This window comes from Eubalaena glacialis, chromosome 7 (assembly GCF_028564815.1).
Source record: "Eubalaena glacialis isolate mEubGla1 chromosome 7, mEubGla1.1.hap2.+ XY, whole genome shotgun sequence".
Classification (NCBI taxonomy): Eukaryota; Metazoa; Chordata; class Mammalia; order Artiodactyla; family Balaenidae; genus Eubalaena; species Eubalaena glacialis.
Genome location: NC_083722.1, coordinates 5205071 through 5216015, shown reverse-complemented (window position 1 = coordinate 5216015; position 10945 = coordinate 5205071).

The following is a 10945-nucleotide window of genomic DNA, read 5'->3' as shown; positions in this document are numbered from 1 at the left end:
TTTATTTTTTAGCATAGATTGGGAACACTTAAATTCTTAAGTCCTCAGATCCCGGGGTCTCTGTAGTGTCAGTGTTTAACAGAAACTAACTCCATAATGAATGGAATTCAATTCCACACATGGTTTGTTCAAGCACACTTACTTAATAAGTAGCCTGTTTTTTAAATGTCTTTTTTAAATGTAAATATTTGAAGTTTTTGTTTGTTTTGATATATTAATTTGCTACACCAACCATGGTTTCAGAATTCATCTTTTGAACAACTTGGTTCCAGAGTCTGTAAAATGAACTGAGAATCTTGTGTATTAAGTCTGTCACTGGGACGTGTGAGAATAATGTGTTCATAAAGCATGGATCTCACCTTGGTTGTACAGCTGCATCATTCATTTCATGGTCTTACATAGTAAGTGACTTGTAAGACTGTTCCTGCCCCCTTGAAGAGGGAAATGGTACCTCCAAGGTAGAAGCCTGAGGAAAAGAGAAATCAGAGGGAAAGGATCATTGACTTGACTCTAGTGAAGTTTTTCATTTTAAATAAGCTTCAGAAAATAGTGACTTTCATAGGAGGAAAAGGCAAATTTACGTCTTTAAAAAAAAAAAAATTTTAAAAGCCACTGCCCTGCCCTAAAGGTGTATTTGCAGTTCATGAGCCTGGAATTGTGTTTTGGCTCTGTTGGGAAGAAGCAAACGGTGGTGATGTGATATTGAAGCCTTTCCTTAATGACTGGTGCTATTTTGGAGGTGCAGGAGTAGATAAATGTAACAGTATGTGAGGCTCTTATATAGCATTCATTTTTTGTGGTACAATGATATCCATACCCTTGGTATGAAGGAAAATTTATTTGGCTAGAGCATTTAAATAACTTTTTTTTTTTTTTTTAACCAATGAACTTGGCGCAATACACATCATTTCTGCAAGATTTTGATAAGTTACACCCTTGCATTTAAAGACATTTCCAGATACACTTGAAGTAATTTACCACAGTTTTGGACGGCATCATTTATAGCTGTAAAATGAATAAATTTGCTCTAATTTTATTAAATAAAATCTTACTTTTCTTTGAACTAGTATCTCCAGCTTAGTGAAGAGCAACTTGACACATAAACAAGACCCTGGTTATTCAAGTGAATGGAATGTAGGTTCTGTTGTCAGGCTGATCTGTATTCGTAAGCATCATCCTTAGAAGAGAACAGGAGGGAAGAACAAAACTTGGGGACTGACTTGTGAACATCTAAATAATTTTTTCAGGACTCTTTCTTACTCCTTTTCCATTTCCACAAAAGGCTGGACTTACACAGTAGTTAATTACATAATCTGAAGTTTTAGAGTTTTTTTTTCTTTTAGATTTTGGAATCATACAGGAATATGATTAGGGTTTGGGTACCATTTAGCTGCTTTTTTTTTTTTTTTAAGGCAGTAGGAAAGGAGCTCATTTATTAAACATCAGCCATGTACTGTGTTCCGTTGGGCCTTTCCATTTATCATCTCATAAACCTTCACAACAACCCACTGAAAGAAGGTGATAACTGTTCATTTTATACACATGGGAAAAACCGAAACCTCCGAGTTTAAGAAGCTTGTGCGAGGTTTTGTACTGACTCTGGATTCAGACCCGTCTTACTCTGGATCTTATATATTCTCTTCCCTGTACCAGGTTTAAGATGGAGACTTTATAAAAACCAAGCATTCGGGCAGCTTAAACAAATACTTGGTTTTCTGGAATCCAGCGACTAGCAAGTTCAAATAACCTCATGGTTATTTCAAAATCGTGGTTAAAAACATTTTCTTCAAGGTGGGTTTTCTAGTTTGAATTTTCAAGGACTGAAAGACTCACCTTCGTGTTAGAGGTGAGAGTGATGATCTCCCTGTTCTCGGGCTACACACACGGGGATGGAGCTGGGAAGCGGGTTAGGCATCTGTCGTGTCTTCCTGTTCAGACAGCGGTTTCCCTCAGTAGGGCACAATGGAGCATTAAAAAGGAAACCTAGCATCACCTGGAGAACACAGGAAGGACAGCCCTTATTTAAAGTTCAGAAACCACAGCTGAAGATGACTTGGCTAGGCCCTCCTTGATCCCCTCCCGCCCCTCACGTAGCTTTCTGTTACGGTACCTGTGAACGACTGATCACCTCATCCTGTCTCATTGGCCTGTCTGCTGGGCCGTGATCTTCGTGTCTTGCTGGCCTTTTGTCCCGGCTTCTAGTTCACAGCCCTCACGTGGAAACCTAACACAAGGGTTTGAAGAAGACAAGGAAACGGGGGCCAGTGTTTACTGGCCGTCTTCCAGAGGGCTGTGTTCAGGAGTCCTGCTGATAACCCAGTATCTATTGTTGGCAGTTCTGTGAGGCTGAACAGAGAGAGGTGGGGCCGCGTGGTGTGCCGGCCTGGGGATTAGGACGGAGTCTGCCCTGGCCAGGAACCAGTGGTGACGGTGAGAAGGCAGCTCACCTCTGGCGTCTCGGTGTGTTTTTCACATTGAGAAACACCTGGAAGTCCCAGTTTGATTCGTACCTTTGCCTAATACAACGTCAAGTGATTTTTTCTCCTTAAATCTACTTTAGCAAAAAGAAAGAGGACTGCGGTATAGAATGGACTCGCGTCGGTCTGCTTGGGTTCAAATCCCGGCTCCCTCTTCTGAGTTGGAGGCACTGGGCTTCAGCCTGGGGTGCCTGACCCCCGGGGTTATGAGGTGCCGAGGACACGGCCCGGCACGTGGGTGAGTGCCGCCACAAACGCCGTGTTGCAGGAACAGCCCGTGAAGCGTGCGCGAGGCAGGTGCGGGTAGTGCTTTTTGGGCTTCGTTGTGGAGTGATGGTTAAACTCTACCGAATAGAAAAGTGAAACAGTGTTCGTTTTTAACGAAAGAGCAAACGCCTTAAGATGGACATGCAAGGGGGCCAGCTCTAATAATGGGTCTACTAATGAACCAGCGTTCCGGGGCTGCCCGGGGTGTAAGAGCCTGCACACGCAGCTCTCGGAACACTTGGGGAGGCTGCACACGTTCCAGTGATGCCGTCGCCCGCCGTTCAAAAAACATTTCTGAAACGCCTCTCAGAATTTCTTACAGCCTCAGACCGAGCCACCCAAAGATCATCGGTCTTAACGTTTTTTCAGAAATCCATTGGTCCGATCATCCATCTGAGTCACATTTGTCAAAACAGGTGCTCAAGCTCTAAAAGCACGTTAGAGAGGAGCGTGAGAAACGTGTTGGTCGGGAGCAGCGTTCGGGGGGCGCAGATGCGCGTCAGGTCGCCGCGGCCCCGCACGCCGTCTCGCTGATCCGCCCAGCCCGCCGGCTCCGCCCCGACGCCTGCGGATGTGCTGCGCTGCGGCTGACGCGCGAGACACCGCACCGCGTTCTGGTCGCGCCCCGTAGGATTTGCTTGGCAGTTTCTCTCCGAGGTAGGTCCCTTCTGTGGTGTAAGTCAGGGTTCCTGTCGAGCGTACGTGAACGCCCGGCCGCCGGCTCCGGTCTCCCGGGGACGCGCCGCCATCGCCCGCGGGGCGGGGTCCTCGGCGCCCCGGCGAGCGGGCAGCAGGCTTGGGGCCCCTGCGACGCCGGGCACTTGAGTGTCAGACTTGCAGTACTTTCCGGTCTTGCGTGACTTTCTCATCCTGTTCACGACCGAGTGACCGTCTCACAGTTAAAATACCGCCACGTGTTTTTAAAATGTGCCCCTGCGAGGGGTGGCCTCTGTCCCCACGGAGTGGAAGCGTGACCCGGAGCAGCTGAGGCTGCTGTCCCGAAGCTGCAGGGCGCACGGTGGCGCGAGGGTGGCTCCAGTGGGGGACCTGCCTTCGTCGCATTCCTCCCGGACAGCACACCTGGTGGCGCCTGAAGACTCTCCTTTCAGGGACCAGCGGCGAGAGGCCGTAGCCGCCCCGCCGTGTCTGTGCCTCGAGGGCTTGCCCGCGCCCGCAGCCGCCTGCCCGAGGCGCCTCCGTTCCTCGCACCAAGTCCCGTCTCCAGATCCTCGGGAGAGTTCTCTCCGGGCCTGGCCTGGCGTGTTCTCTTGCCCCTCTGGCTGTTCCGGTTCCGGTCCCGGTCCTCCTGGGCTTCGGGCTTCCCCTTCTTCACTGGGCCTTCAGTCTTCTAACTTCTTTTCAACCCAGCTTCTGCCCCAAAGACCTCTCCTGGAATCTCCGCTCCCTCCTCGCCAGCCTTGACCTGTGCGTCTAGACCCTGGACGCCGGCCCTTGGATTCCCCCTGCCCTTCTAACTGCCCGTGATTCACTTTCACGTAAATGTTTTACTGTAACCCCAAACCAACGAGTCACCGATGTGTATTTCCCTCCATAAATCTCTGTCCTTCTTCAGTAACATGACTCCTGTTTATTAAATGTTTATTAATGTTTATTAAACATTAAATCTTAAAGAGGCCCAGGTACAGTGATTTGCCCTTAAATATTTAATACATTCTTACTAATTTACCTCTGCTATGAATTAGATTTCAGTTCTCTCCATTTCAAAATCTTAACAACTTAAGAACTTTAAAGAAATCCGAATCTATTCAGTATAGGCAAAAATACCTCTGGTTCAAAATACTTTTTTTTTACATTTCCTACTTCACTGCAAGAGGTCTTGGGTGTCTGCTATTTTAATTCTAGCGGGCAGTGTATTTTAATCAGGCTATTTATGACAAAACGTTCTTCTGCAGTGTGGGTTTTATCTGGTGACTGCGAGAAAGTTATCTGGCCACCTTTAGGACTGACTAGTTAATGAAACATTTGAGAAAAGTTCCTGCTCAGTGAGTATTTGGAAATCACAGTTTTTCCAGTTTGGTAAACCCAAGAACACCCTTTTTTCTTGGTTATTTCCATTGGTCCAACCTACTGCCTAAACTCATCTTCAAACGCATCTCTTTATTTGCATATCACTAATTAAAGCTGATCTTGAAAGGATTTGCATTCAATACAGAATGATTTGTAACGTGCCAGTGCGTTTTACTGCTAGGTCTTCATCTTTGAGCACAAAGTGCATCTAAAATATTAAGCAAAGAAAGGAAGCTATGACCTTGATCTTAATTTCTCTCTGGAATTTGTAAAAAGCTTTACATATTTTCAACATACAGAATTTAGACATTTCAAGTAACAAGTTTTGTTTTAGAATGAAGAAGATTTAAGATGAGCTTTACATGTGCTGTTTGGCTGTGAGCTCTTTGACTTTTCAAATGATGGTTATAAGACACCTCCCCCCGACACACACACACACACACACACACACACACACGCGCGTACGTATGTACGTGTGTGCGCATATTAAGTTTCGGTTCCCAGTAATTAGAGACTACATACTCTGACCATTTAAACGTTTTTAAGTAAGCAGAGATGCCTCTTTGGTTTAACTTCATCAGTATATCACTGAGTCAGTACCGAGAATTTCCTTCTTTTCATGATTTTGTTGTAAGTGGTAGAGCTGAATTAATGTGTTCTTCATAGAAAAAGTAACTTTTGATTAGAAGCTGTGCATACTCTGGCGATTTAGTCTTTGTAACTATGTAATATTTTTAGTCTTTTCTGCTGAAAGGAAATGAATCAAAAAATATTAGGGCAGTAAGAACCAGCATTTTCATTTCTTCTCTACAGTGCTTGAAACGCTCAGTATTAAGTAAATTTCAGATTAGTCCAAAGTCTGAAAAGAAATACACAAAACGCTAAAGCAGTTTTTGTGGTAGAGTGGTGGATTTTTTTTTCCTTTTCAAAGTGTTTGTAATGTGCTTATATTTTAGAATGGAAGAAATAAACATAAGTGTTAAATTTATTTGAGCCTCCTACGATGAGTATAATAATCGCAATGGTTGTAGGCAGCTTGGCTGTAGCCCAGAAAGAAAGTGAGCCCATTCGAAAACTTAGATGTTTCTGTCGCTTTACATACTCAGAGAAAATCAAGATGGATTGGTAGAAAATCCTCAAAAGAGTTTTCCTTGGACAGCACCCAGGCTTGCTTCTCATCTGTTACGCCTTCACATTAATAAACCACCTGCATCTCCATCTGGGCCTGTGCCAGCCCGTGCTCGGCACTGCCGGCCCTCCCAGCCCTGGTGCCCACACGGCCCCACCCCCTGCCGCGGCAGTGACTCCCTCTGCCCAGACGCCCCCCGCAGCCTCCCCTCGTCCAGGGCGCCTGCCCTCCCGACGCCTCGCGCCACCCTGGGTGTCGGCCTCGTCCCTCACCGCTCCCTGGCCCTTCCGCTGCCCGTCACCCCCTTTTCAAATTTTAAGCTTCGTGACAGCAAGAGTTTCCAGTTACCGGGTCCCCAAGTCTTGGAACGGTACCTGGCATGTGGTAGGTGTTTAATAAATACGAATTAACCTCACAGCCCTGCAGTGAAGTAGGTAACACCCCCGTCTTGCAGATGAGGAAACTGAATGTACGAGTCCAGTGACGTACTACGACATGGTTGACTGTGAAGTGGCAAAGCTGAGACTGGAACGCGGGCTGGTCTGTGTCCCGAGCCTTCACAGAATTCTGTTGCCTCCCTCGTAATACGGAGGTTCTCCCGGTGGCCACACGGTCCCCATTCACTGAAAACCCAGGAGAAAGGAGGTTGACTTGCTGGCCTCATCTGCGCGGTGAGGATTCTAGGGAGGGACGGGGGCCGCAGCTCCACCAGGAGGCATTTACCAAACAGAGCCAAGGAAACTGGCAAGCGAGTGCCCAGGAGTTGCCGGGAAGGTGGCTCAAGTGAAATCCCGTGTGTGAGTTCCAGAAAAGGAAGTGAAACAATAGGGTGTCACAGCCGAGCTTCACACAATCAAGTAAGTTCCCAAATCGTGAGTGAATTGTAACCTTAAATAGTTTTCGTTAAACGTATAATCCAAGTTTGGCAAATTATATCAAGTTGAGACAATGAGATAAGCTATCAGAGGTGACAGCTCCAAAAGGAGAGTTTCAAGTCAGGAGGCTAGCTGTGTCATTAAGACTTAAAAAAAAGTTGCTAACTTTCTCAGAAGGGAATAGTTCACTACCTGCATCATAACTTTAAATCAGTAGTAGTCCTCCTCTGCAAGAATCCTCCAAATGACAGGGAAACATTTTGAAGCAGAACCCTGACTCCCAGGCCCCCTGAAACCTGTCTGCACGGGTGTGTTCTGCTGCCCTCTGCTGCTCACGGGTGGTACAGCCGTGACGGTTCATTCCCAGGGCCGCCCCAAGGCATCGCCAGAAAGACTGTTAGGAGTTGTCCTCCCCGAAAGCAAGCCACCTACTCCAAACTCTGCAACCCACCGGCCTGGGCATCCTGTGCTCCACCTCCACCCCAAACCAAACACGGGACTAAAATGAAAATTACTGCTTTTGCTAAGACGTCAATGAAGTGACTTGGATTGAGTGATCATGTCACCTGGAGAGCTGGCCAAACACACATAGCACGTGCTCTCTGGAGCCTTGTCTCCCAAGAGAAACTTGGTCTCAGACAAAGCCACTGCTCTGCCTGCATCACGTCCACACACACGTGTTTACTTCGGATGCACTCGTGAAGTACTTTCTCTCTTTGGACATGAGTATGATGGTTAACAGCCCTTGTCTGAATCCAGACTCACCCACTTAGCAATCTTACACAAGTCACCTAATCGGTCCCACCTGTGTCTTCTTCTCTAAAATGGGGATAATCGTAACTAAAATTATTAGTTATTAACGTTCAATGAATGTACAGCCCTCACTATACGCCACGTGTTTGGTTGGATTTGTTAAAGATACTGCATGAGAAAAGCAAGCCATCCCAGTGCCTGGCCCAGAGTAACCTCATTTTCACTACTAGGAATGTATTTTTTCCTCATTCCATAAACAATGTTCATTTGTCAGCCAACTGAAAACCATCATCATCAACTTTTTTTTCCCTAAAACGGTGAAATTCTGTTTAAAAGGTGTGGTCCTTATATTTTTTTCTGTACTTAATAGAGCCTCATATAATATTAGAGCTGGAAAGAATCCACAGAGTCATCTAGGCCAGCTTTCTGGCCACCTGGCCAGGTGGCCTATCCCATCTTTGGACAGCTCAGCTAGTAGACAGTTCTTGCTGGAGCCCAGATCAACTTCCTTGCGGTCTGTGTCCTAGTTCTGCCCTCCAGATCATCTTTAAAAAATCTGCTTTCTCTCCCTTACAACTGTCTTGTGTGTGTGTGAAGACCTCTATCACACCTTCCTTTGTCAAAAATCTTTTATCCAGGCTCAAGTAAAAAGTAATAATAACTACCTCAACCTAATTTTTTCCCAAGGAAACAGCGCCTTTATTAAAATGATGGGAATTGTCTGCCCACTTAAATCTTTACCTGTTTTATTGAATAATGGAAATTAAAGGGTCCAAAATGATTGCTTGAGATAAAGGATGAAAATAATTGCCATTCCTTCTCCCTCCAAACGAATCACTTCAACAATTATTTCTTGCTCTTAGGCGGCATTCACCAACCTTGCTGCCCGTAAGATTGGGGGTGGAGGAGTGGAGGTTTGCCTAGGGCGCCGTGGCCAGAGCTGCCGAATTCCGCCCAGGAATCTGCATTTTAATGCCCGCCACCGGTGCTCCCACAACTGCACTGCGAAACATTCGCCAGGAGAGTCTAGGTCTCGCCTGGCGGTCCTGCTGGCTGCAGAGCAGCGGGCCAGCCTGCCCTGCTTGCCCTCGGGAAGCCCTGGACTAGCTTGTGGCAGGACAGCACACGCGCTGCAGCCAGTGGTGTCAGCCTGGACCTGAGTGGCCCCCCTGTCCTTGTACAGAAATGGGGCTGCTTCACTGCCCCCCGCCGTTGTCTCCTCTCCTCGTGTTGGATGCCTGAGGCCAACTGAGGATGGTGGTGGCCGCCGGGGAGGTGGTGAGCGCTTCCTCTGACCCGGGGCCTCTTCTAAGCATCTCCCTCGTGTTGACTCTCAATGCTCGGGGCCCCCAGCCCCGTCTGAGGATCTAGTATCACCAGTTACTGCTGAGGCATGTAGACCAAGGTGTCCATGGACAGAGCCACTTGCCCGCGGCCACCCGGCTCATGAGAGGTGGCGAGGCCCCCCGGGAGCTGACACAGGCGGCTCTGCCCCGCACCCGGACCCGCCCCGCCAAACCCCCGTGTCCCACAGACACCTCAAGCTCAACGCGGGACGGGGGGCTCCTTCCCTGAACCACCTCCTTCGGGATGTCCTGACTCCGTGGCGCCATCACCGCCACAGGAAAGCCCCTTCTGACGGGTCCCCCTGCACGTCACCTGCTAACAGCCCCTGGGACGCGGCCCTGGTCCCCAGTGGGTGGGCTCCCCCCTGGCCGGTGAGCAGGGGACACACGCGGCGCCCACGTGGTGGCCGTGCCTGCGGTGCCACCGCGGTCCGGTCCCCCCAACCCCGGCCACGAGGCGCCACCGGGACCCTCGGCCACGGCCCGGTCCCTCCCACGGCCTGCAGGAGCCGGACCCAAACCTCTGTTGCTGTCTCCGTGCGACCTCTGAACCCAAGCCCCCTCCGCCTCCAGCCTCGCACGCCCGCCCGCCCTCCGCGCCCTCCGCGCCCTCCGCGCCCTCCGCGCCCTCCGCGCCCTCCGCGCCCTCCGCGCCCTCCGCCTACACGGGGCGCCGGTGCCCTGCCCTCACCCGCTCGGCCGCACCGAGTCTGGGAGCAGCCTTTAATTTTCATACAGTTTGGACCTTGGAGAAAAGCTGCGAAACACTGCAAAGGAATTCCCACACCCTCCGCCTTCACCCAGATCCTTAACTGCTGACCTTCGCTACAGACAGACCTGCACGAGACCCGCACCGTCCCTGACCCCTCCCGGGAACGGGCACGCTCTCTGACCAGGGGACGTGCCACACCGGTGCGGTGACTGCCAGGCCACAGGCCACGGCCAGCGCTCGCCACCTGGCCCAGCACCGCCCCCGGCCCGTCCTCCTGCTTCGGGGGCCGGTCCGGGTTCACGCGGTCCGTGCACTTGTCACGTGTCCGTGGGCCCCTTGGGTCTGGACGATTCCTCGGCCTTTCGGGACACGGGCGCCTTGAGGGAGTGCGGGCCGGTAGCTCCGCGTGTCCCCGGCCGGGCCTTGTGTGCTGCGTCCTCGTGACTGGGCTCAGGTCGCGCCCTTTCGGCAGGAGCCACGCGGCAGGGCGCCCGGCCCTTCCTGTCGGTCCCTGTGACGTGGGCGCGGACCGCGGGCAAAGGTGGGGCCCTGCGTGGTCTCCCGGCTCCTCCTCCTCCTCGAGGGAAGCTTCCTTAGGCCCGCCACGCCCCGGGCACCGGCCTCAGGGGACCCAGGCCGCCCTGCCCTCCCGCAGGCCCCAGTCCAGACCTGGCACGGAGCGGGTGCTCGACAAATGTCTGCTGAGTGAATGCAAGAATGAGTGAGACTCTGGGCGCCGCTCTAGTTACAGAGCCGAGCCCTCCAGATCTCTCCGGACGAGCCTGGGTGGGTTTTTGCTTTACGCCTGGAGCGTGGCTACGCTTTGGGCTTCTTTTCATGCCAGATTCTCACTCCGAGCATGAAAGTCTGACTAATCCCAATAAAGATTTCTTCTGGAAGTCGCAGAATAGACTCATTTTAGAAACTGGCCCCCAATCCGAGACTTTTCCATTTGTTTCTTCATGGGGGGCGGGGTGGGAGGAAGGGGATTCTCCGGGGCTTTTGTCTTGAGAGGCATCTGGACCCGAAAGAGCTGCACGAAGCGTCATTCGGCCCGGCCTCGCCGGCCGCCCCGCGCGCCGACCCCGCAGGGAGGCCGCCCAGGAGCTGACCGTCTCCCTTTGTTGTTTCAGACGCAGGAGGGGGGAGGCGCACTGATGTCACCGGCCCTCCCGCAGCGCCGCCATCCCTCGCCATGCGGGCCGGGCCCCGCCACCAAGGCTGCTTGCTGCAGAAGGACGCCGGCCTCTCTGCTCCTTGTGAAACTCGGGACGGCGCCGGCCCCTCGGCGGGACCCTCGGCGGGCTCTGCGGAGGAGCCACCGCCGCGCTGGCTGTGTGGCAGGGCTCAGTGGCCTC